Source organism: Biomphalaria glabrata, chromosome 8 (genome assembly GCF_947242115.1).
Source record: "Biomphalaria glabrata chromosome 8, xgBioGlab47.1, whole genome shotgun sequence".
In the NCBI taxonomy this organism is placed as follows: Eukaryota; Metazoa; Mollusca; class Gastropoda; family Planorbidae; genus Biomphalaria; species Biomphalaria glabrata.
Window position 1 is genome coordinate 17606210 of NC_074718.1, and position 24255 is coordinate 17630464.

At 34.9% G+C, this 24255-nt stretch overlaps 2 long non-coding RNA genes across 2 annotated transcripts; both read left to right on the forward strand.

The window, feature by feature from the left end:
- Positions 1-8331: 8331 nt before the first annotated feature.
- On the forward strand, positions 8332-15109 carry LOC106074519 (uncharacterized). The gene is made up of 3 exons (XR_008779516.1): positions 8332-8487; positions 12398-12488; positions 14933-15109. It is a non-coding gene; the product is annotated as an uncharacterized LOC106074519 (long non-coding RNA).
- Positions 15110-17467: 2358 nt separating this feature from the next.
- Positions 17468-24090, forward strand: LOC106051290 (uncharacterized). Its single transcript, XR_001214840.2, has 3 exons — positions 17468-17686; positions 17880-17979; positions 24008-24090. It is a non-coding gene; the product is annotated as an uncharacterized LOC106051290 (long non-coding RNA).
- The last annotated feature ends 165 nt before the right edge of the window (positions 24091-24255 follow it).

The window sequence follows — 24255 nt, forward strand, 5'->3', positions numbered from 1 at the left end:
ATCATCACATGGTCCAGACCAAGATCATCATCACATGGTTCAGACCAAGATCATCATCACATGGTCCAGACCAAGATCATCATCACATGGTCCAGACCAAGATCATCATCACATGGTTCAGACCAAGATCATCATCACATGGTCCAGACCAAGATCATCATCACATGGTCAAGCTTGACACATTGCCACAGATGTTTTGCTGGTGAATAATTCAATGAAGCCATCAAGGTCTCGGCTCGGTTCAATTTGACTAGACAACTTTTCTAATAAGTCTTGCTGTCAAACATACTTGTTGCACCTTCAGTAGTCACTCCCACTAATTTCTCCCAAGCAAGAGAAAGATCCTCTGTGATAGTTCAAACTTCTTTGACCAGACTTTGTCACTGGTGGTCCCATGCATGCTCCCCATAGCTACTAACTGTTGTTTTTACCGCGAATAAATACCAAGATTTTGAGCGGTATCAGATATGTTGGTAGACTTGTCAGCGGCAATAGAAAACATTTCGAAATTTGGTTTGTCGGTTAGATTTGAATGGAGATATCTATCCATATCTTTCTCTCGCTTTGTATTTCAAGAGAAAAGTTGCCAACATCAACAGAATTCTTCTTTTCAGAACACAATTCTTCCTTCTCTGCTAGCAAACACTTTTTTATGAATTCGCCGTCGGAAAATGGTTATTTTTGGTAAATATTCTCATCAATCCTTCTTTTCTAGGTGAAATCTAGCAATGGCGTATCAACCAAAAATGCCGATTCATTTATTTATGTGTTTGGTTTCCAAAAACTGTTTATGTCCTTTGAAAGAGCCATTCTATCTTTATAAAACAAAATATGGTGGTTTATTATCGATACCAATCAATTTATCCTAACATAAAGAAAGATACTATTTTTTCAAACTTTTTTTTATGAGAGGGGATTTTCTACACTTTTTGCCAAAGTTTCGGCGGGCCGGAAGGAGCTACGTCGCGGGCTGGATGTGGCCCGCAAGCCGTATTTTAGGCATCACAGGATTAAATCATCACATGTATGGTAGAAGATATTATCGCGTGTGTATGTTATTCTTTACAAGTTTAATGAAGATGATATTTTTGAGCATTCGTATATATTATGTAAGTAAACAATAAAAAAAAAAAAACTAGATTCGAAAAAAAAAGTGAATTGGTAAACAGTTTTTAAATAGAAGAAAAGAATGTTCGATGATGAAGGACCCGAACAAATATTATAATGTCTCTATGGCCAATATGAAATAGATATGAAAAAAAAAGATTAATTCTACAATTACTTATAGGAATTCAAGATATATGTACTTAAAGAAAATCTTTTGAACATTTTGGTTCTCTCAAATTTAAAAAGTAGGTTAACCTATTCTAAAAGAAGAGATAGTCATGCGAGTAGGCATGAGCAATGACTTTAGTTTAGATTTTTAGCTTTGGCATCTATTAAAATAGAGGTAAATATAGCTTCTAAGATAAATTACTTTACTATTTTAATGAAGTTCTGTTTCTTTTTTTTTTTTTTTTTAGTATCTCTTCAATTAAATTTTTTAAATAAATAAAAATGGGTCAATTTAAATTTTATATTTAAAATATACATATTTTTGTTTCACAAGAGGGCATCACAAAATATACCTCGCCCACACTAAATTTAATACTTTCGTCGCCACAGTGTCTTTACAGAATGTGTTGTTTGTCTGTACATAATGTGTTGTTTGTCTTTACAGAATGTGTTGTTTGTCTGTACATAATGTGTTGTTTGTCTGTACATAATGTATTGTTAGTCAGTACATAATGTGTTGTTAGTCTGTACATAATATGTTTTTAGTCTGCACCTAATGTGTTGTTAGTCTTAAACCAGTGTGTTGTTTGTGTTTGATGATATGTGGTCAGGGAATGTTGTTATTGACGACTCAAATTTTTTCAGTATTTTTCTTATCTTCTTATCTTATATAATACAGACGTTACTTCAAAAAAGAAGATGATTACGTCCTACGCGTCATGCATTTAGTCATGCATATTAACCAATGACTTAAATTCTGCCAAGTCACTGGTTTTCCTGGCTAGCTCAGGCAACCCATTCCATGCTCTAATAGCACTAGGGAAGAAGGAGTATTTGTACAAATTTGTCCTAGCATATGGGACGAGGAATGTGCCTTTATCTTTGTGTCTTTCAGAGTATTTTATTAAATTTTGTTTTTGTATTTGAAGATTATGGTTCAGTGTTTTATGTATTATTGCTACTTTACTTTTGAGCCTTCTGTCCTGAAGGCTTTCTAAATTTAGTGATTTTACTAAAGGTGTTACTCTAGTCAAATGTGAATATTCGTTTGTTATGAATCGCACTGCTCTATTTTGTGTCTGTTCTAGTTTCTTAATGTTTTCTTGAGTTGAGGGGTCCCAAACGGAGGATGCATATTCTATTATTGGCCTAACCAAGGTTAAGTAACATTTTAGTTTTATGTTCTTATTTGATTTATAGAAATTTCTTTTAATAAATCCTAATGCTTTGTTTCATTTTTTTGTAGTTTCATCAATATGTGGATTCCATGATAGTTTTTCATTTATTATAACACCTAGGTATTTTGCGTTTTTAGTCTGTGATACTGGTTTGCCATGAATAAGATAAGTGGAATTAATTTGTTTTAGTTTTTTTGTTACTCTTAACAACTGACATTTTTCTGGGTGGAAAGACATGCTCCAATTTGATTCCCATTTCTGTAATTCATCTAATTCTCTTTGTAAAATATCTGTGTCTTGTGTTGTTTTTATTGTTCTATATATTATGCAATCGTCTGCAAATAATCTGACTTTTGTTCCTGAACTAATGCAATTTGGTAAATCATTTATGTAAATTAAAAATAGTAGTGGACCCAAGACTGTACCTTGAGGTACACCTAAGTTTACTGTTATCGGTGTTGATTTAGAGCCATTTATTATTACAGTTTGTTCTCTCCCTATCAGAAAGTCTTTAATCCACTGATGCAGTGGACCATTAATGCCGAAATATTTTAATTTTTTAAGCAAACTATGGTGGTGAACTTTGTCAAAAGCCTTAGAAAAATCTAGTAAGATAGCATCTATTTGTTCACTATTATCTAAACCTTTTGAAAAATCATCAATTAGTCCTATTAGTTGTGTTTCACATGATCTATATTTCCTAAAGCCATGTTGGTATGGTGTGAGGACATTATGTTTGTCTAAGTGGTTTATGATGTTGCTACATATTATGTGTTCTAGGATTTTACATGTGATGCTGGTAAGTGATACTGGTCTGTAGTTCCCTGGGTCAGATTTTTCTCCTTTTTTAAATAGGGGGGTGACATTAGCTTCTTTCCAGTCCTTTGGTACTCTGCCCTGGTTAAGTGAAGCCTGAAAGAGTATTTTGAACACTGGGGCTAGCTCATTACTTAGTTCTTTGAGTAATCTAGCTGGAATACCATCAGGTCCAGAAGCTTTATTTGGTTTGGTGTTGGCTAATAGTTTTTGAATTCCATTTTCTTGTACTACTATATCTTCTATGTTGTCTACTTGGTTCAAATTCAGTAATATGTCTTTGTCTCCTGGGGCTGAGAATGCTGATGCAAAGTATTTGTTTAGAATGTTTGCTTTAGTTTCATTATCATTATGTATTATGTTATGTTCATCTTTTAATGGCGCTACGCCTGTTGTTTCCATTTTCTTAGACTTAATGTATGACCATAGGTTTTTGTTGTTATCTTTAGATATTACATTGTTTATGTATTCACTCTGCAGCTGTCTGCTTACTTTTTGGGTTAAGTGTTTAATTTTTATATACTTTTTGTAAACTCTTTCTGCATTAGTTTCTTTAAATTTTCTATAGAGGTTTTCCTTCTGTTTACAAAGCTTCTTTAGTCTATTATTAAACCAGCATTTATTTATTTTGTATGATGTGTATTTAGTTGGTATATGATTTTCTATTATGCTTTTAAGATGGTTTTTAATGAAATTCCAGAGGTCATCGACTGGTTGGTTAATGTCTTTTTCTAATAAGAATGTTTGTTGAAAGTTTAGTGCAGCTTGGTGTAGTTGTGTTAGGTTACATTTATTCCAGAGTAAGATTTTTCTTTTGGGTTTTGTATTGGCTACTGCTTTTATCTGACTGTGTATTTTTATGATCTCATGGTCTGATAGACCAGGGATAATTTCATAATCAACTACTAATCCAGGTCTGTTGGTTAAGAAGAGATCTAATGTGTTGTTTAATCTAGTTGGCTTTTTAATGATTTGATCTAAACTAAGGTTGTGTAAAGTTTCTATGAAAAGCTCATTTATGTCCTTAAGGTTTTGGTGTTTTCGTCTGTATTTACCCCATTCTTTAAGAATTGAAAACAACTTTCTTAAAAGTAATTCTTTCAGTGCTTACGAAGTCCCCAGCAATGAACCCACTTTAAACAAAATATTTAATTGATATCTAGGTCGGTCATTTTTGGACAGTCTGTGTATAGGTCAAGTGGTCTGTATCATCAGTCCATGTGAGGTGGTTAAATGCCCTGGTTGTGTTGAGTAAGTAACTCTGTCACAAGTGATCTTACATTGAATGATGTTTACATCAGTATTCTGTAAAGTCTTGTCTGCTTCAAATCACTTTAACATTGGACATGTTTCTTTGCCTTGATTTACATTTAAACAATTAGAATATTACATTTTGATGATTAGTCTATTATTATTACAAGACTCAATTTGTGTGTTTTAATTTTAAAAAAATAATATTTTTTTTATCCCGTTTGGACGATACTTTCTAATGCCATGGGAAGGGAGATCATCATTATCATCATCATCAAACTCCTTTAGAGTGAGGGCTTGAGAGGCTCAAATCCTCTCTTGCAAAAGCCCTGGACAGAAACCCTGCTGTCTTGCGTAGTGCATGAATGTCGCCATACAGGTCGAGAATTTTGGGTTTCCCAGACCTGTCGAGACGGAGATCAGCAAGTCTGGGGCAGTCAAACAGAATATGAGGCACGGTTTCCTCTTCTTCCCCGCAGCGAGGGCACCGTGAATCGAAATTTGGCCATAGCCGCGAGAAATATGAGCCAACAGGACAGTGGCCTGTCCTGCACTGTGCTATAATAGCTTGCTCAGGCCTGGACAGCCTCCACCACGGGGAAGTGCGGTCAGGACGCCTCATGCGCTCCCATACTCCACGGGCTTTTTGGAACTTGTCCCAGCACTCAAACCACTTTTCCATTTCTGTTTTTTGTATTATAGCCAGGGCTTGATGAAAGCTTACAGCCTGATCAGTGGGTGGAATTTGCCCTCCCTGGTGGGCCAAAGAGTCTGCGATTGTGTTGCCAGTCACACCTATGTGACTCGGTACCCACTGCATTATTATAGGGGTGCCATAGCGTTGTTTGATGTTATGTGAAGCCATGATGACAGTGTTGATATTGGGGGACCATGGTCCGGGGCTTTGCAAAGCATGAAGCACAGATTTTGAGTCAGTGACCACAACAATCTGTGTTGCCCTCAAATGTCCCTCGCCGAGTTGAGAGTCAATGACTTTTAAGGCTTCACAGACTGCCATGGTCTCCGCATCAAAACTGCAAACACTACCACATGGTCCAAAGATTTTGACTTTGTAAGAGCCAAGAAAGTCGATGTAGGCTCCATAGCCTGCTCTTCCAGAATCTATTGATGCCGATCCATCAGTGTATGCCAAAATAGCACTGGGCTTGAAAGTATTAATGGTCTCCAAAGCTAGGATTTGAAGGTCGTTAGATGAACGGCTTTGCTTAGTGGCATTAGGGTCTACTAATTTCAAGCGTATGTCTGGGGTTGTCGGGCGACACCAAGGGGGAAGGGGATGAAAGCGTTGAATGTTTTGTCGGTTGGTGGAGAGGCCAGCTTCATCAGATAGTCTAGTGGCATGATGCATAAAAGACTGCATCTGGATACGTCTTCTGCATCTCCAACCATCCACTAGTTTTCTAGCTGGGAGGTATTTATCCAGCCTTTTATACCGCTCATAGCAGGTCAGTACTGACCTTTCCCTCCTAAGGGTTAGTGGAGCTATATTAGCCATTATTTCAGCCGCATTCACTGGACTTGTCCTAAAGGTTCCACAGACAAATCTTAGTGCTTGGGACTGTATTCTATCAAGTTGTTCAAGAGCAGTCCTAGAGCCATAAATTTGCACAGGTAGGCTGTAGTCTATCTGTGATCGGACTGCTCCTAAATACAGGGATCGGAGCATGTCTGCTCGGGCTCCCCACTTCGTGGATGCCAGCTTCCGCACAATGCAAAGTTTCCCTGAGGCCTTTCTTACAACATCCTGGATGTGCTCACACATTTTTAGTTTGCGATCTAAAGTTACACCAAGGTACTTGGGTAGCTTTTCCATGCTGAGAGCCACTCCGTTGAGGGAGAGCTGGAAAGGTTGCCCGAGAATGCCAGTCCCGAGCGTGAACAGAGAATAGACCGTCTTGGAGGTGTTTATTTCTAGCCTCCATTTTTGTGTGTATGAGCAGAGCGTATGGAGGTCTTCTTGTAGCACTTTTTGTATAGAGGTTGCACTCCTTCCGGATTTCCAAAGGACAATATCATCAGCATATAGCAGCTTTTGGCATTTTAGCTGAGCCGGTAGGTCATTTATGAAGGCCGTGAAAAGGGCGCATGACAGGACGGAGCCCTGGGGGAGGCCGTGCTCGAGGGTCATTTCCCCTGAGACTTCTCCGTACATCCTTGTTCTTATTGTACGCTCTTGTAGGAAGTCTCTAATCCAGTAATATATCCGTCCCCGCACCCCCACGGCTCTTATCTTATGAAGCAAACCAGGCCGCCATACTTTATCATATGCCTGTTTTAAGTCAATGAAGACTGCGTATGTGCTTTCGGTCCTTTGGAATCCATCTGCTACGCTCTGCACAAAGATGTTGACTTGGTCTATAGCGGACATTCCAGCCCTGAAACCAGCCTGTTCTGGAGCTATAAGACGGGCACTCTCAAGGTACCAAACCAGACGCTCATTTACCATTTTTTCAGCCATCTTTCCCACACAAGATGTGAGTGAGATGGGCCTGTAGCCCTCAGCAGTGGAAGCATCTTTTCCCTTTTTTGGTATAGGAATAATGGTGGCACGTTTCCAGGCCCTGGGCAGATGACCATCTGCCCAGGTTCTATTTACGAATGCCAAGAGCACGGCCCTTCCTTTCCCCCCTACATGTTTAAGCATTTCGGGGGTAATACCATCCGGCCCGGGAGCCTTTTTAAGCTGGCATTTCCTTATGGCAGCATTAAGCTCGCCTATCGAGAATGGGGAGTTCATCGTTCCCTCAGCACTTTCGGTCTGTGGTTCCTTTCGGTCTTTTTTTTCATCAGCTTTGCGAGCTTTATCAATGGCTTTGGACATTGGGGACTTCTTGGCAGCCTTGTTGATCTTGGCAAAATATTTGTTCAACAAATAGAAATATGTCGGGATAGAAGGGTTTTTTTAGTAAAGTGCATCAGTTCCAGTGTTAAAAGGAGAAAATCAAGAAATTAGCTCACTAAACCATGGAACTATACTAAACATGCTTCTTGTTTGGATGTAGTGGATTGGCTTCGTAGTGTTCATAATGAAATCTGCTTTAATTTTTAGTGAAATACATTTTGATTTTTTTTTTATTTTCCAGAACTTGTAACTGTGGCTATAAATGTTTATGGTAACATTTGAACAATTAATTGTAAAATGTACAAGATAAAGAACAAAATGTTCCAATATCAAATAGTAAATTGATTATTGATTCAATGAGAAAAAAGGACAGAGTTTATTAAAGGATAACAAACAAAACTCGAGTTTGCGTTATTTGTTAAATGATGCAACTTTTGTTGAATGTCCATTAAAAAAGCTTTAAAGTTTGTTTTTTTAGCGGCCATCGAAAGGGGAAAAGACGCTATTAGTTTTGTGTAGCCTGTCTGTACGTCCTTCTGTCCGTCTGTCCGTCCATCCCGTTTAGTTCTCAGAAACTAGAAGAGAAAATGAAAATCGTATATCATGATATTTTAGATCAATCAAAGTTCTGATGCAACTGCTACTTTTTTCGTTTCCGAAAGTGAACCATCTAATTTTTAAAGTTATATATGCAAGCAGATTTTTCAAAAAATTACCTCACTTTTCAATGAAAAACTTCAGGGGAACAAAGTCTTATTCAAAAGTTCATAAGCGTCTTCATTGTGTAAAGTCTCAACTTGATTCGAGAATGGGAATGAGAGAAATAACTTGTACAGAAATTTTACCAGACAGAAAGACCGACAGACAGACAGGCAAACTGTGTACATAGATCATCAACTTTTTATTAATCTAAGCTGTCTCTAATGACGTTTTCCTAATTACTATTCTATTATCTTGGAACATGTGTTTTAAATTACACAACCTAAGAGATAGGATCGACTTATTTTAAAACTGATCTAGTTGGCGAGTTATTGTGTCCAACAATGAAGTTATTCGTTTTTCTTTGCCTTTTGGCATGTTTGACTGCAATGGTAGCAGTTGAAGGTAATTAACTATATTTTTATTTTATAACTATTATCTGGTCATTTTAATGCGTTATTTTTTTCATATTTATTTCCATTTTTCGCCAACATCGTGTTATAGATGTGTACATAATGTCTCGTGAGTCTCGACATATGTCTTGTGAGTCTAGACATAATGTCTTGTGAGTCTAGACATAATGTCTTGTGAGTCTAGACATAATGTCTTGTGAGTCTAGACATAATAGTGAGGACAAAATAACGCCGAAAAAAATAGTGCGAACAAAATGGCGCGGAAAAAATATTTTTCAGTCATTTTAACAGGAAACAGGAAACACTTTAGATATTTTAAATATAAATATGCAAACATTTTGCAAGAATTATAATAAACTTAAATGAATACTTCCAAAATACAGCATTTATTTATAATCCAAAAATGCTTTTCAAAAACTCACAAACATACTTCAGTAGTTGTCAGATTTACACACACAAATCTTTGACAATGTTAAATTGTATGCAATGTCAAGTACTCAATCAATGGCTTGTTTCTGTACTTTGGCAATAGAGCTGCAAGACGTCTGTTAAGTTGGAGCTGTACTTTGTCTTGCTTGCAGCTTTACTTCTTTCTCCAGCATTGTATCTTAGAATCTTGTTCTCAGTGTTCTCCTGTTCTCTGAGGAAGTGAAAGATTAACTTGTAGACCTTGGGGTTGATGACCGTCGATATAAAGTTGAAATGCTTTGTGCTATGCCTCCACTGAATTGTTTGTACTTGGTAAATTGTTCTGTACTCAATGCTATCGGAAATCTCTGAGTCTCTCTGCGGTTTTGTCTCTGGCGACCAATAGAGTTGTTCTCCCAATAGTCATACGAATCCCGTACATATGGCGGAGCATCATTTAATTCTTCGAAGGCAGTAATGAGATTAAACAAAAATTAGCAAGCAAAAAAGTGACCGCCAACTTAACTTGATCCTGACATGCTCAAGTTTGCCAATGTTTCTTGAAGAGACGCGCTGGTTTTATCAAAGAGATATGTTGCTGACAATTACAATTTCTGATTATACTAAAACGCATATGTGTAACACACATCATCATCACATACCTACCAATTGAATTAGGTCACTACATTTCAAAATCATATTTTTTAGCAAGATATAAATTTTAAATTTTGGTAAAAAGGAGAATAAGGTCAAATGTTACCTTCATTTACCAAAGTCCGTACTTTTATACTATCATTTATAAGTCCGAGTTTTTTTTTTGTCTTGCGCTATTTTGTCGAAAAAAAGGGACGCTATATAGTCGGGTGAGTCTTGTCATTAAGTTTTACTTGTTTTACACATTGTGTCTTTTATGTGTGCATAATGTGTTGAAAGACTTTACACAGTGTGTTGTTAGTCATTGTGCAATGTGTTTTTAGATTTTACACAATGTCTTGTTCTTCATTACACAATGTCTTGTTCTTCATTACACAATGTCTTGTTCTTCATTACACAATGTCTTGTTCTTCATTACACAATGTCTTGTTCTTCATTACACAATGTCTTGTTCTTCATTACACAATGTCTTGTTCTTCATTACACAATGTCTTGTTCTTCATTACACAATGTCTTGTTCTTCATTACACAATGTCTTGTTCTTCATTACACAATGTCTTGTTCTTCATTACACAATGTCTTGTTCTTCATTACACAATGTCTTGTTCTTCATTACACAATGTCTTGTTCTTCATTACACAATGTCTTGTTCTTCATTACACAATGTCTTGTTCTTCATTACACAATGTCTTGTTCTTCATTACACAATGTCTTGTTCTTCATTACACAATGTCTTGTTCTTCATTACACAATGTCTTGTTCTTCATTACACAATGTCTTGTTCTTCATTACATAATGTCTTGTTCTTCATTACACAATGTCTTGTTCTTCATTACATAATGTCTTGTTCTTCATTACACAATGTCTTGTTCTTCATTACACACTGTCTTGTTCTTCATTACACACTGTCTTGTTCTTCATTACATAATGTCTTGTTCTTCATTACACAATGTCTTGTTCTTCATTACACAATGTCTTGTTCTTCATTACACAATGTCTTGTTCTTCATTACACAATGTCTTGTTCTTCATTACACAATGTCTTGTTCTTCATTACACAATGTCTTGTTCTTCATTACACAATGTCTTGTTCTTCATTACATAATGTGTTTTTAGATTTTACACAATGTCTTGTTCTTCATTACACAATGTCTTGTTCTTCATTACACAATGTCTTGTTCTTCATTACACAATGTCTTGTTCTTCATTACACAATGTCTTGTTCTTCATTACATAATGTGTTTTTAGATTTTACACAATGTCTTGTTCTTCATTACACAATGTCTTGTTCTTCATTACACAATGTCTTGTTCTTCATTACACAATGTCTTGTTCTTCATTACACAATGTCTTGTTCTTCATTGCATAATGTGTTTTTAGATTTTACACAATGTCTTGTTCTTCATTACACAATGTCTTGTTCTTCATTACACAATGTCTTGTTCTTCATTACACAATGTCTTGTTCTTCATTACACAATGTCTTGTTCTTCATTACACAATGTCTTGTTCTTCATTACACAATGTCTTGTTCTTCATTACACAATGTCTTGTTCTTCATTACATAATGTGTTTTTAGATTTTACACAATGTCTTGTTCTTCATTACACAATGTCTTGTTCTTCATTACACAATGTCTTGTTCTTCATTACACAATGTCTTGTTCTTCATTACACAATGTCTTGCTCTTCATTACATAATGTCTTGTTCTTCATTACATAATGTGTTTTTAGATTTTACACAATGTCTTGTTCTTCATTACACAATGTCTTGTTCTTCATTACACAATGTCTTGTTCTTCATTACACAATGTCTTGTTCTTCATTACACAATGTCTTGTTCTTCATTACACAATGTCTTGTTCTTCATTACACAATGTGTTGTTAGTCTTTACACAATGTCTTGTTCTTCATTACACAATGTCTTGTTCTTCATTACACAATGTCTTGTTCTTCATTACACAATGTGTTGTTAGTCTTTACACAATGTCTTGTTCTTCATTACACAATGTCTTGTTCTTCATTACACAATGTCTTGTTCTTCATTACAGAATGTCTTGTTCTTCATTACACAATGTCTTGTTCTTCATTACATAATGTGTTGTTAGTCTTTACACAATGTCTTGTTCTTCATTACACAATGTCTTGTTCTTCATTACACAATGTCTTGTTCTTCATTACACAATGTCTTGTTCTTCATTACACAATGTCTTGTTCTTCATTACACAATGTCTTGTTCTTCATTACACAATGTCTTGTTCTTCATTACACAATGTCTTGTTCTTCATTACATAATGTGTTGTTAGTCTTTACACAATGTCTTGTTCTTCATTACACAATGTCTTGTTCTTCATTACACAATGTCTTGTTCTTCATTACACAATGTGTTGTTAGTCTTTACACAATGTCTTGTTCTTCATTACATAATGTCTTGTTCTTCATTACACAATGTCTTGTTCTTCATTACATAATGTGTTTTTAGATTTTACACAATGTCTTGTTCTTCATTACACAATGTCTTGTTCTTCATTACATAATGTCTTGTTCTTCATTACATAATGTCTTGTTCTTCATTACATAATGTCTTGTTCTTCATTACATAATGTGTTTTTAGATTTTACACAATGTCTTGTTCTTCATTACACAATGTCTTGTTCTTCATTACATAATGTCTTGTTCTTCATTACATAATGTGTTTTTAGATTTTACACAATGTCTTGTTCTTCATTACATAATGTCTTGTTCTTCATTACATAATGTGTTGTTAGTCTTGTTTTTCTGTAAACAATGTTTCGTTTGTGTGTAGGTGCTCGATTTTAATTAATGTTTTGATTGCTCTCTAGGTAGGTCATTGTTGGACAGTTTGTGTATAGGACAGATAGATTGTTTCATCAGCGGGTGTATGCTGGCTAACTGTCCAGTCAAATGTGTTGAGTAAGTCAATTTAAAGTAGATATAACAACTCGCAACCCACTCTCAACTCAGGCACAACCCATCTTACTGTAGATACTACAATTCACAACCCGTCTTACTGTAGATATCACAACTTACAACCCAATCACATGCCATCTTACATTCAATTAAGTATTGTTGAAAGTCTTCTCTTTTAAACATTCTTTGGTTGCATCAAACACATTTATTATCATTATCTAAATTTAAATAGGCGTAGCCATGGGGAGTTGGGGTTCAACCCCCCCCCCCGCAAAATGAAATCCCCCCCGCAGGGGGCGATCGGAATTTAGTGACTTTTTTGCTTTGATTTTGTTTATTGTATATAAGATTATAATACTTAACAATCACTTGCCCCAGCACAGCCAAGGGGGGTTTGAATTTAAAACCCCCTACCAGGGGACGTACAAATGCAAAAGACAATCCCCAAATTCCAAGAGCACAGTTAAGGAAGATTTTGATTTTAAAACCCCCTCTAAATTTACGATAAACCCCATCGTCAATATAAAAAAGCAAATTACACGCTCAAAATCCTATGAGTGTAGCCAAAGGGGTTTTAGTTTAACCCCCCCCCCCATCCCTCTTCAGTAGGGTTTGAAGCTAAAAAATACCTCTTCAATATAAAAAAAAAAGAAAATTACGAACTCAAAATGTTATGAGCGTAGCTAAATGAATTTTGACTCAGTTTTCAATTTAACCCCCCTTTCAGCGGGGTTTGTAGGTAAAAAAAATACCTCTTTAATATTAAAACAAAGCAAATTATACGCTCAAAATTCTATGAGTGTAGTCAAAGGGTTTTGGAGTTTAAACTCCTCTCCAGTGGAGTTTGAAGCTAAAAAATACCTTTTCAATATTAAAAAAATGAAATTACGCACTCAAAATGCTATGAGCGATGCCAAAATAGATTTGAGTTTAAACCCCTGTTCTAAAAGGGTTTGATGCTAAAATACCTCTTCAATATAAAAAAAGCAAATTACGCACTTAAATTATTTGAGCGTAGAGTTTAAACCCCTTTCCTACAGATGGCTTTTTTTATAAGGTTAAAACTCCTCCATGTGGTTTTGAGTTTAAAATCCCCCTACAGAGCGTTTTGAGGTGGAAAACCTCTATCTTTAATATTATTCTAAAGCAAACTACAGTTATCAAATTCTATGACCGTTGCTAAATGGAGATTTTTTAAATTTAAAACCCCCAACAGATGACTTTGACGATGACTTTGACGGTAAAACTTTCCTTTTCGATATAAAATCTAAAGCAAACTACAGTCCCCTAATTCCAAGAACGTATTCAAGAGAGGTTACACATTTCTACCATTAATAAAGTGCAATAAATAGTCATCTGCCTAAATTGAAAAACACTAAATGTGTCTCAACAAAGATGGTTAAGACAGATTTAAGGAGTCAGTTATAGAGATCGGGTCTAAATCAAGGAAATCCTATGCCGAACTGGGAGTCGACCCCTTAGTAAGATTGTGACAGAGCGTCGCTTGAGGTTTGCGGAACATGTTCTCCGACAAAATAAATTAGGCATAATAAGAGTTGCGATGACATCCTAGTACAACTTGGCGCCACACATTCATGGAGGTCCTCAGAGCATGTGGGAAGAGGCTTCATACATTGCCAGTGACAGAATTTTGTGGAAACAGCTTGACGACAAATGCGCCGAACGCGAGGGTTTAATAAGTCAATAAGAATAGCACATTAGGTTTCTAAAATAAAACTTTTTAAAAGCAGGAAAATGCACTGTAGATACCTCAGAATATGCATTTAGTTGGCTTTCAATACCAGAAATAGTGCTTGCTCCCCCATCCCCGAAACAAAATTCTGGCTACGCCCATGGTACTATTAGAATGTGATTTTATAACATTAAACGTATCAGGTTGTAAATGAAGTGATATCGTTGAATAAAAGTTTTAATATATATATTTAGTTTTAAATACACAGTGGATATTGATGATATTGGAAGATCAATGATGCCAACTAAATAAGAACAAGAAAATAAAATACTTTAAAAAAAAACTAATAATAAAGTGTAGTTGTATCAATTAGTTTGGATCAGTCATATAATTAAATTTGTAATAGATTTAGATCAACAACAATAAATCTGTGCGATTAATAATTTTTTTAGCTATTGTCTTTTTTTAACCCAATTTCATGCTTCTAGCGTTTTCAATCCGCTATGACTCTATCGCTTGACTGGAAAACGTTTCAGGAAGAAAGAACACAAAAATGGACGACTTGTATTCGAGCTTGAAGGTTAATCCTCCTTAGTCTCTTCAAGCCAAATGTAAACATTTAATTCTAAAGAGCACACAAAATATATATATAGTTTGGTCAACAAAATGTTCACTTATCACTACACCAACAAGTTTTGCTATTTAAGGACTTGTGAAAATATAAATGCTTTTTACTTTCTTTTGTATTTGCCAGAACATGCAACTGTGGACATTACTGTACAGTCTAACATCCTACAGTCTAACTTTGGAAAACTTGGCTATAAGATGTAAAAAATAAAGGAAACTATCGTATATTGAAAACAGAATTGAACATTGTTTGTATGACGTCAATAAACTGGATGGAATAAAGGAGGACACACACAAAACAAAAGTGTTTTTGTTCATTTAAAAATGCTATTAATTGTTAAAATTGTTAATTGTCAAAATAGCTTTGATATTTTATGTACTTTTTGATCACTTCTCTATGATGATTGTGATAAAGTTATCAAAAAAATTGTTAATGAGTATGAACATTACGAGTATTAATGTAAGGTTTTCAAGAGTTCTATTTCTTTTAAGAAAATTTGAGAAAAATTTTTGTGTGAAATAGTTGAAAGTTATAGAGCAAAGCCAGAAGTTATTGACTGAAATGAAAGTTATAAAATTGATCATAATTATGTGATTTTAAATAACACACAATGTTGTAAAAAGTGGTGTATTTTTATGAAAAAACTGCTTGCATTTTTTATTTAAAAAATAAAATTTCTCACTTTCAGAAAAGAACAAAAGTAGCCGTGGCAACAGAACTTTGAATGGTCTAAAATATAATGTCGGATTATCACTATCTTTTCTAGTTTACGAGATCTAAACTGGACGGACTGACGGACATTCCACACAAAACTAATAGCGTCTTTTCCCTTTTCTGGGTCCGCTAAAAATTAAAGTTTATAATGTAATAAAGTTGCTGCTAGTTACTTTTGGAAACAGACAAAAATGCAAGCTTAGTAACAATAAATTCAATCAGAATTCCAAAACAGAAAAAGAACAGACATTGTGAATCAGATGCCTTGTACTCGTGAGGCGAGAAAGAAGATTGAACGTGCCTTACAGAAGCACACAACTATTTTCAAAATATGAATAAATAAGTTTGAACACAAATAGTTTGTGTAGTGACAGGAGAATATATTTAGTGATTGTAATTTTAATAAATCTTTCAAATGTATTGTTAAGATTGCTTTTGATATGTTGAGGATTTATTGTGACTTGTTCAAGTTGTTGGATGTACATTGAAAGAAGAGAAGGTTTAAAGTCTTTGGTTGTTGGTGTCAGAGAGTATGTGAGATCGAGGTTGATAGTCGCCGACTGCTGGTGGACAACTAAACCGATGCAGACGTACTGTATTTTAACTTCTACAACTTAAGTAACTTCTTGGTGAATAATAATAAATATTTAAAAATATAACTAAAACAAATTAATTCCACTTATCTTATTCATGGTAAACCAGTTACACAGACTAAAAACGCAAAATACCTAGGTGTTATAATAAATGAAAAACTGTCATGGAATCCTCATATTGGTGAAACTATCAAAAAATCAAACAAAGCATTAGGATTTATTAAAAGAAATTTCTATAAATCAAATAAGAACATAAAACTAAAATGTTATTTTACCTTGGTTAGGCCAATAATAGAATATGCATCCTCTGTTTGGGACCCCTCAACTCAAGAAAACATTAAGAAACTGGAATAGACACAAAATAGAGCAGTGAGATTCATAACAAACGAATATTCACATTTGACTAGAGTAACGCCTTTAGTAAAATCACTAAATTTAGAAAGCCTTTAGGACAGAAGGCTCAAAAATAAAGATGAAATTATACATAAAACATAATTGCATAATATATAGAACAATAAAAACAATACAAGACACAGATATTTTAGAAAGAGAATTAGATGAATTACAGAAATGGAAATCAAATTGGAGCATGTCTTTCCACCCAGAAAAATGTCAGTTGTTAAGAGTAACAAAAAAACTAAAACAAATTAATTCCACTTATCTTATTCATGGCAAACCAGTAACACAGACTAAAAACGCAAAAATTCTTGTTTCATATGCTGGGAAAAATTTGTACAAATGCTCCTTCTTCCCGAGTGCTATTAGAGCATGGAATGGGTTGCATGAGCAAGCCATGAAAACCAATGACTTGGCAGAATTTAAGTCATTGGTTAATATGCATGACTAAATGCATGGCGCGTAGGACGTAATCATCTTCTTTTTTGATGTAACGACTGTGTTATATAAGATAAGATAAAACTTTGATTACAATAAAGAAACAAATTCAACTTGAGATGAAATGAAATAAACTGATAATTAAACGAATGTAACTCACAAGAAAAACACGTCCTTACACTCTGGCTTTCCTTAGTCGTCAGGCGTATTTAGAACAGCTTGCGGCCGCACCGCTTTATCTTGCAACATTCTACAAGACACACATTTAATTAATGCTCTCTCTCTCTACAATTTACATAAATGGTCCATTTCCCAACCACATAGGAAACACACATACACTCCATAACAGAGATATCAGAAAGTGAACATCTGTATAATGTAAGTCAGTAACAACTCTTTATTTATCATTTCTAAAATATCTCATCTAAAAGAATTTTTTTTTCTACTAATAATTTCCCAACAAAATAACTTTGAAACTTGTTAGGCCCGTGTCTCTAGTCGCCATTCCACTTCAATCAACTTGTACACTTAGATGTGGAGGTCATAGACTTGCCTTACGTTTTTTGTTCAAACTGATGTGTTGCATTATTATAAAACAAAAACGATGTTCTAATCTACTTTCTGTAACGTGCAGGAGTCAAACACTGTAGAGTTTGTTCTAGAAGTGAAACAAATATGGTCATGAAATATTTCTATTGTCTTCGTTTCTTTGTGTTTCTTATGTACGCTGTAACTGAAGGTAGGCTTCTCTCTATATGTTTTAATAACAACATTTTACGTAAGGAGTAACAAAATATAATTAAGCCATGTTTAATTGAAATAGTTGATAATAGTTAAATAGTTATATTTATCAATAACTTAAAATAATTTATTAGAAATTTTTGGACTTTAAAACGAACAAAGTACAGTATATTTTGTTATCATAAATGTAGGTCAACCTGTGTTACTCATAGAGAGAATTGCATGCAGCCAACCTCCGATTTGTCTGGTCAGCCCATGCATGTATTCTAACTGCCCTGATACGTGCATAAGGTAAACAATGTGAGCTAAATATAGGGTTAATTTGAGCAAGGTTTTCCAATTTGATATTTAGTGTTTTGTAATCACTTACTTTACTAATTACAAGACTTAGAGACACAAACCTTATTGGTAAGTCAAATCAAGATCCCAGATGAACGATATAAAGTCCTAAATGCTGACAGTCAACGACTATTTGATGGGGATCTCTTTTACACTGTGACACCCTACACCAGCGGTTCTCACACTTTTTAGCTCCGCGACCCCCTAATACAACTTGTCATTAGGAGGCGACCCACAAACCATAAAGAAAAATAATTTGTCATAGGTCTAGGTCAATTTGATTTAGCTAATGTTATAAAATGGTTATCAAAATGTATAAAACTAATATCTATGATGTTCATTTCATTGTTAGAAACGTATCATATTTATTTAGAGTAAAATACATTTCTGCTAAATTAAACAAAAATATTTTATGACTTTCATTTTTATTGATTTTTTTACTGCGTGGTTATAATATTCACGTAACATACATAATTTACAATTTAACAAGATTACAAAGACAGTTTGTGTGGAAACACAAACTCAAAATCGGCCCCCGAAGTGGTCCACCCAGGCAGGCTTCAATATTTTCAGAAAGAACATCCAAATGAAATTATATCAAAGACAAATGAGAGATAAGAATGGAGAAAGAAGGTTGACAGATCTTGTGTAGTGCCCCAACGGTACAGCAGATCAAAGGATAGGTGCAAGTGAATGCAAAGTTAGATGTGAACCTGGCCTAACTAGTTCCCCTTTCAGACCTTGTGGTCTATACGGCAGATGATGTAAAGTTCATTTGTTTTTGTGGCCTACGGTTAACGAGGGTGTCATGTAGCCAGCACAACGACCAACCGACTTTATTTTTCCCCAACTAATATCAGGTACCCATTGGAGCTGGGTGGACTCAGAGGCGCCTAAGGATTCCGAAGTTGAAAATCTCAGTCTTCACCAGGATTCGAACCCGGAGCCCCCGGTTGGGAAGCCAAGCGCTTTACCGCTCAGCTACCGCGCCTTTTCTGGTCTAACTGAAGTCTTATACTTGATGTAATTGTTTTGAAAAGGCTCAATCTCTTATTCGAATGCTTCGAAATGTGATTTAGTGCTAAAGCAATAAAAAAAAAATGAAAATGATATTTACAAGATTACTATTCGTTTTAATTGAGGTCTAACTTATAATGCATACTAATTAGCTTTTTCTCTTTAAAAAAACTGCTTTTATAACTGATTTTAAAAATTAGATTTTTCGCTTTCAGAAAAAAAAAAGTAGCCGTTTTAATTAGAACTTTGAATGGTGTAAAATATTGTGATGTCGGATTGTCAATATCTTTCTAGTTTACAAGATCTAAACGTGACGGACGGACAGACGGAAAGACATTTCGCACAAAACTAATAGCGTCTTTTCCCGTTTCGGGGGCCGCTAAAAAAGTATTACTTATCATGGAAAACGTGGCCACAGTAATAACAAACACGCGAATGTTAGTGCGAAAGTTAAGCTTGTTTTTATTTCACTAGATTTGGAATTCACATTTTCTGCATCAGGTTTATTTCTGTATTTAGACTTGATAACTGACAGGCAGAAAAAACATGTTTCATAAAGATAAAATGTTGGAAATGGAAGACGATGTCTAAAAAAAATCTTTAAAATCGCCATTATGAATATATCTTAAGTATACCGGAACTAGTAGGCACTCAATGGCCGGATGTAAGGTATCTCAGGAAGTCTTAATTTGTAACATCTAAAAAGCAATTCGCATAAAAATTAGGAAAGGCCCTTTACCCCGATGGGCCCTTCGCCCCACGTTACCCTAATTGTGAACAATTGACAACGCCTGTAGACTCATGAAGCTGGACGCTAAATATTGTAAAAGAAGTTGATATCATTCCCTTAGTATCAGAAGACATGTCAACTAATCTCCTGTGAATAGTGTCATCAGGTATGGAAATAGCACTAAATTTATTCATACATTTGGCTCCAATCAAAACGAGCAATGTCTTTGGCTGCTGACAAGAACTCTTTGGTAATGGTGTGAGGTTTCAAAACTCAGGGAGCCACCAAACAAGAAGATTCAGAGGCTGATTTGTTTTAATTGTGGTACTTGTCTTGCCATCTGAGTCTAAAGTAAACTACTCGGCAAAGTTCGGACTTTTGTTCGATCTCTATAGATACGGCAGAGAGAACTTCATTACAAATGTCGCATCGGGGTCTCTGAATTCCTGCTTGAACTATATCGCAAAAAAAATTATATATATATAAAAAAATAGTCACTCTCTTTTCTTTTATTAACTTTCTTTTGTTCAATGTCCGTGTTCATGAGTTCTTCCATAATGAACTTATTTCTATTGACTATAATACGATGGCGCATTATTAATTGAATTTGATTCACAAAAGAAATGTTTGATCCCGCAATAGTGCTTCGACGCATTGATGGACAGTCAATTTGTTTGTTGAAAAATGTATTCTGTAACAACGAAGATGTGATCTGCAACAACGAAGATGTGATCTGCAACAACGAAGATGTGATCTGCAACATCTAGTTTGGAATGACAATTGTAAAAAAAACAAAGAAAATCAAAGAAAAACCAATAAAAAAACATGTCTACTTTCAAACAAGGAGATGTTACAGTCACTAAAAGTGCCCTTTGTATCCTCTAGCAGTATGTCCTTGTTTATATTTGTTACCGCCACTTTTTATTTTCATTGAAACTTGACGATCGTTTCATAATTTGTTTGGTAATAATACATTACAGTGGCATTCTGGCTATCGGTATATATACTCTAAAGAAAATCTAACGCCGCTTACTGTTTTTATAGTATTTGAACTTTCCGAGAAACGCTGACTTAATACATGACAGTATTGTTCTGAAATGGCTCCTGTCAATCTTAGAATTCTTTTCTCAGCAATATTTCAATTGGCATGGGCAATGAATCGGACTTACTCTTTCAAATTCTTCGGCAAAAAGCAAAAATATGTTTTTTAATCAAATTAATTCTTTGAACATCAAACAAATGTGTGTCTTTGAACATCAAACAAATATGTATCTTTGAACATCAAACCAATGTGTTTCTTTGTCCTTGTATCTAACAATGAAGCTGATTTAGACGAGAAGTAAGATCCAGCATGAACTCAAAGATCTGGATCCACAGACCGTTCGTTAGCTCTGAATAGGGAACACTCTTCTCAAGAAGACACATCTTTTATTTCAGTGAAGTGAAACGTTTACACAATATTCAACGAACTTGCAGCAGATTATCTGCATACTCTCTCTCTCTCTCTCGCTCTACCTCAATTAGTGATACTTAAATTGACGATGGAAAAAGTTTTAGTCACATGGGAGTGGATAATCCTAACCACCTATTCCATTATCTTGTAAATTTCTTCATGGAATGTGCACAGATTACTTTGTGGTGAATAATACAATTATTAGTTAGTATCTAGGGATTAACTTTGTTGTTAATATTGACAAACCCATGAACCTGCCCTACTTCTCATTTCGTCTCTTGAAATCAATGATTTGTTTTGTTAGTTAAAGGTGGCACCCAGATCTGGAACAAATTCAGTTTATATAAACCTAATGCTTTGTTTGATTACTCGAACTTATATCGTTAAAAGTGGGGTGCTGTCCGCATCGGCAGAAACCCACTAGGGGATGACACCCAAGTGGAGAAAAAGTGCACTTTATTTTTTCAAAGAAAGCATTTTTAAAATATTGATGACTAGCTAGCAACTTAAATATATTGGTGACTAGCTAGCAACTTAAATATATTGGTGACTAGCTAGCAACTTAAATATATTGGTGACTAGCTAGCAATTTAAATATATTGGTGACTAGCTAGCAACTTAAATATATTGGTGACTAGCTAGCAATTTAAAAAGTATTGGTAGATAGCTAGCAATTTAAAAAATATCGATGACATGACTAGCTAGCAGCTTAAATATATTGGTGATTAGCTAGCAATAAAAAATATTGTTAGATAGCTAGATACTCTATACTTAAGTTCGATTAACATGGTGTTTTATATTAACATAATTGTCAGGTTTACAATAGCTGTATGTAATTAGGGTCCCGGGGTTCCACCTGACAAGACATCACTCACACACAGTCATACATAGAGTGACCAACTATGTGAATAGTTCAAATAACAAAAATTAAATGAATTTAATTGTATGAAACTGATATATATGTATGTACAATGAAGATGATAAATAGACAATATATATATTAGATATATATATATATATATATATAATATAAATATAAAGATATTATTCAATAATTAATTTAAGCACCTTTGCTACTGCTATCAACTTGTCACCCTGGTTTCAGAGTCCACCAGAATCTGACCGACTGGCGTCACAAAACTGCCAACCTCGGTAATAGTAAAGTTAGACCTCAGATGATCTTCAATTTGACAATGGTACTGAAAACTGTAATATATATTTCTGAGACGGCAGGAGACGCCCACACTAGCATAGACTCGAGCTCAGTATATCCAACTCCAACACTGTCACCCTATAAACGAAATAAACACAAAACTAAACTTCTACTCTAAAACTAGAAATAGTGACAACCTCATACAACATACAATAAGAGATATCACAAACGAATAACTCACCCTAAACAGGGGTCCAACAATCCTACTGAATAATAAGTCCGAGAAACTAGTACAGACTATAGATATAATAACCTTTTACGGACCAACACACCGTCCGTTCCAACCAAAGTCAGAGGGTGAACTGCCTCATGACAAAGAATGACCAATAGATGTCACCGGACTTTGTGACGTAGCAAAACAATTCAAAACAAACATACAAGGCACTCTCGCCCCGTACAAGTACTATGAGTAGGAAATAAAAAAAAGAGGATAACCACGCGGCAATAATTAATGTACGGATCTACATCTAAATATATTGCAGTCTTTTTTGTGTACATGTTCGGTGGCTGAGTTATTAAAGCGCTTGGCTTCCGAACCGGAGTGTCCCGGGTTCCCGGGTGAAGATTTGGACTTTTAATTTCGGCATACTTAGCTCTAACGAGTACTTGAAATTAGTTGGGGGAAAGTAAAGGCGGTTGGTTGCTGTGCTGACTACATGACACCCTCGTTATCCGTTTGCCATAAAATCAGATGCCTTTTACATTATCTTAGCTATATTCTGTTTGGTGTGAAAGGAAAACTTCACAAATATATAAATATTATCTTTACCTTTACTATCCCTTAGTCTGTCCATATTTGATGTGCACTATTGTTTTAAATGTTTGAAAATATTAGAAATTAATGCGCTAAGGCTATTTCTTAGCTTAAGATTAAGGGTTTCGACACACACACACATACGCACAAAAGCTTTCCCCACTCAAAGGTAGTCGTTTAGCTCTTGAGGTGAGACAAATGTACACACATCATGGAGCATCAGCCAAGAAAACTAACTCATACACAAGCCAAGACAGACATTAAATTGAATTATCTCGCTTGCAGTTTCTAAAGAAAAGACTGACGATCAGACTTTGAACAAAAGCTTCTGTCCAATGACTCGATGTAAGAGAAGTGTATTTCAGAAAAGAACGAACTATAGTTGGGACGTGAGAGACATAGCAGACAATAGGTTTCAAACAAATTAGACTAAAAGTAAAGGCACATAGATCAAATTTAAAGAACACTTTCATAAAAAAAAAAAAAATTGAAAATCACAAAAGCAAATAATTTTAAATAACCAGCGACCATTCTGGAAAACAAAAATGTCAACTATTTTACAATGCATTTAAATATATGTGTTATATCTCGGTGGACTTGGTTTGAATATAACAAGGAAAAACAATGGCGAAATGAAAAAAACAATGATATGATGCTATAAATGGCATATTAATAATATAGTTTTATATAATATAGTTTTATATAATATAGTTTTATATAATATAGTTTTATATAATATAGTTTTATCTTCTAAAATATTTTATTCTCCTCAGCACTTGCAACTGTACCTACGTATGTCCTTGACATTTCAAGAAAACTGACCTAACCATCGAATTCAAGTTCCGAGCCAGCAGAGAGATTTGGGAATGAAATATAAATAAAGAAATATGCCATTATCTTAGTCTTGCTTCTTTGTTCAGACATGACGTTTTGTTTGGGTGACTGGTACTAGTGACGTTCACGTTAGAAGCGCTCTGGGGTGTTTCTTTGTTCAGAGAGGCCTTTATGTTTGGGTGACTTTAAATAATATTGGTCATTCTGGTGGTGTTGCTGTGGGCGTC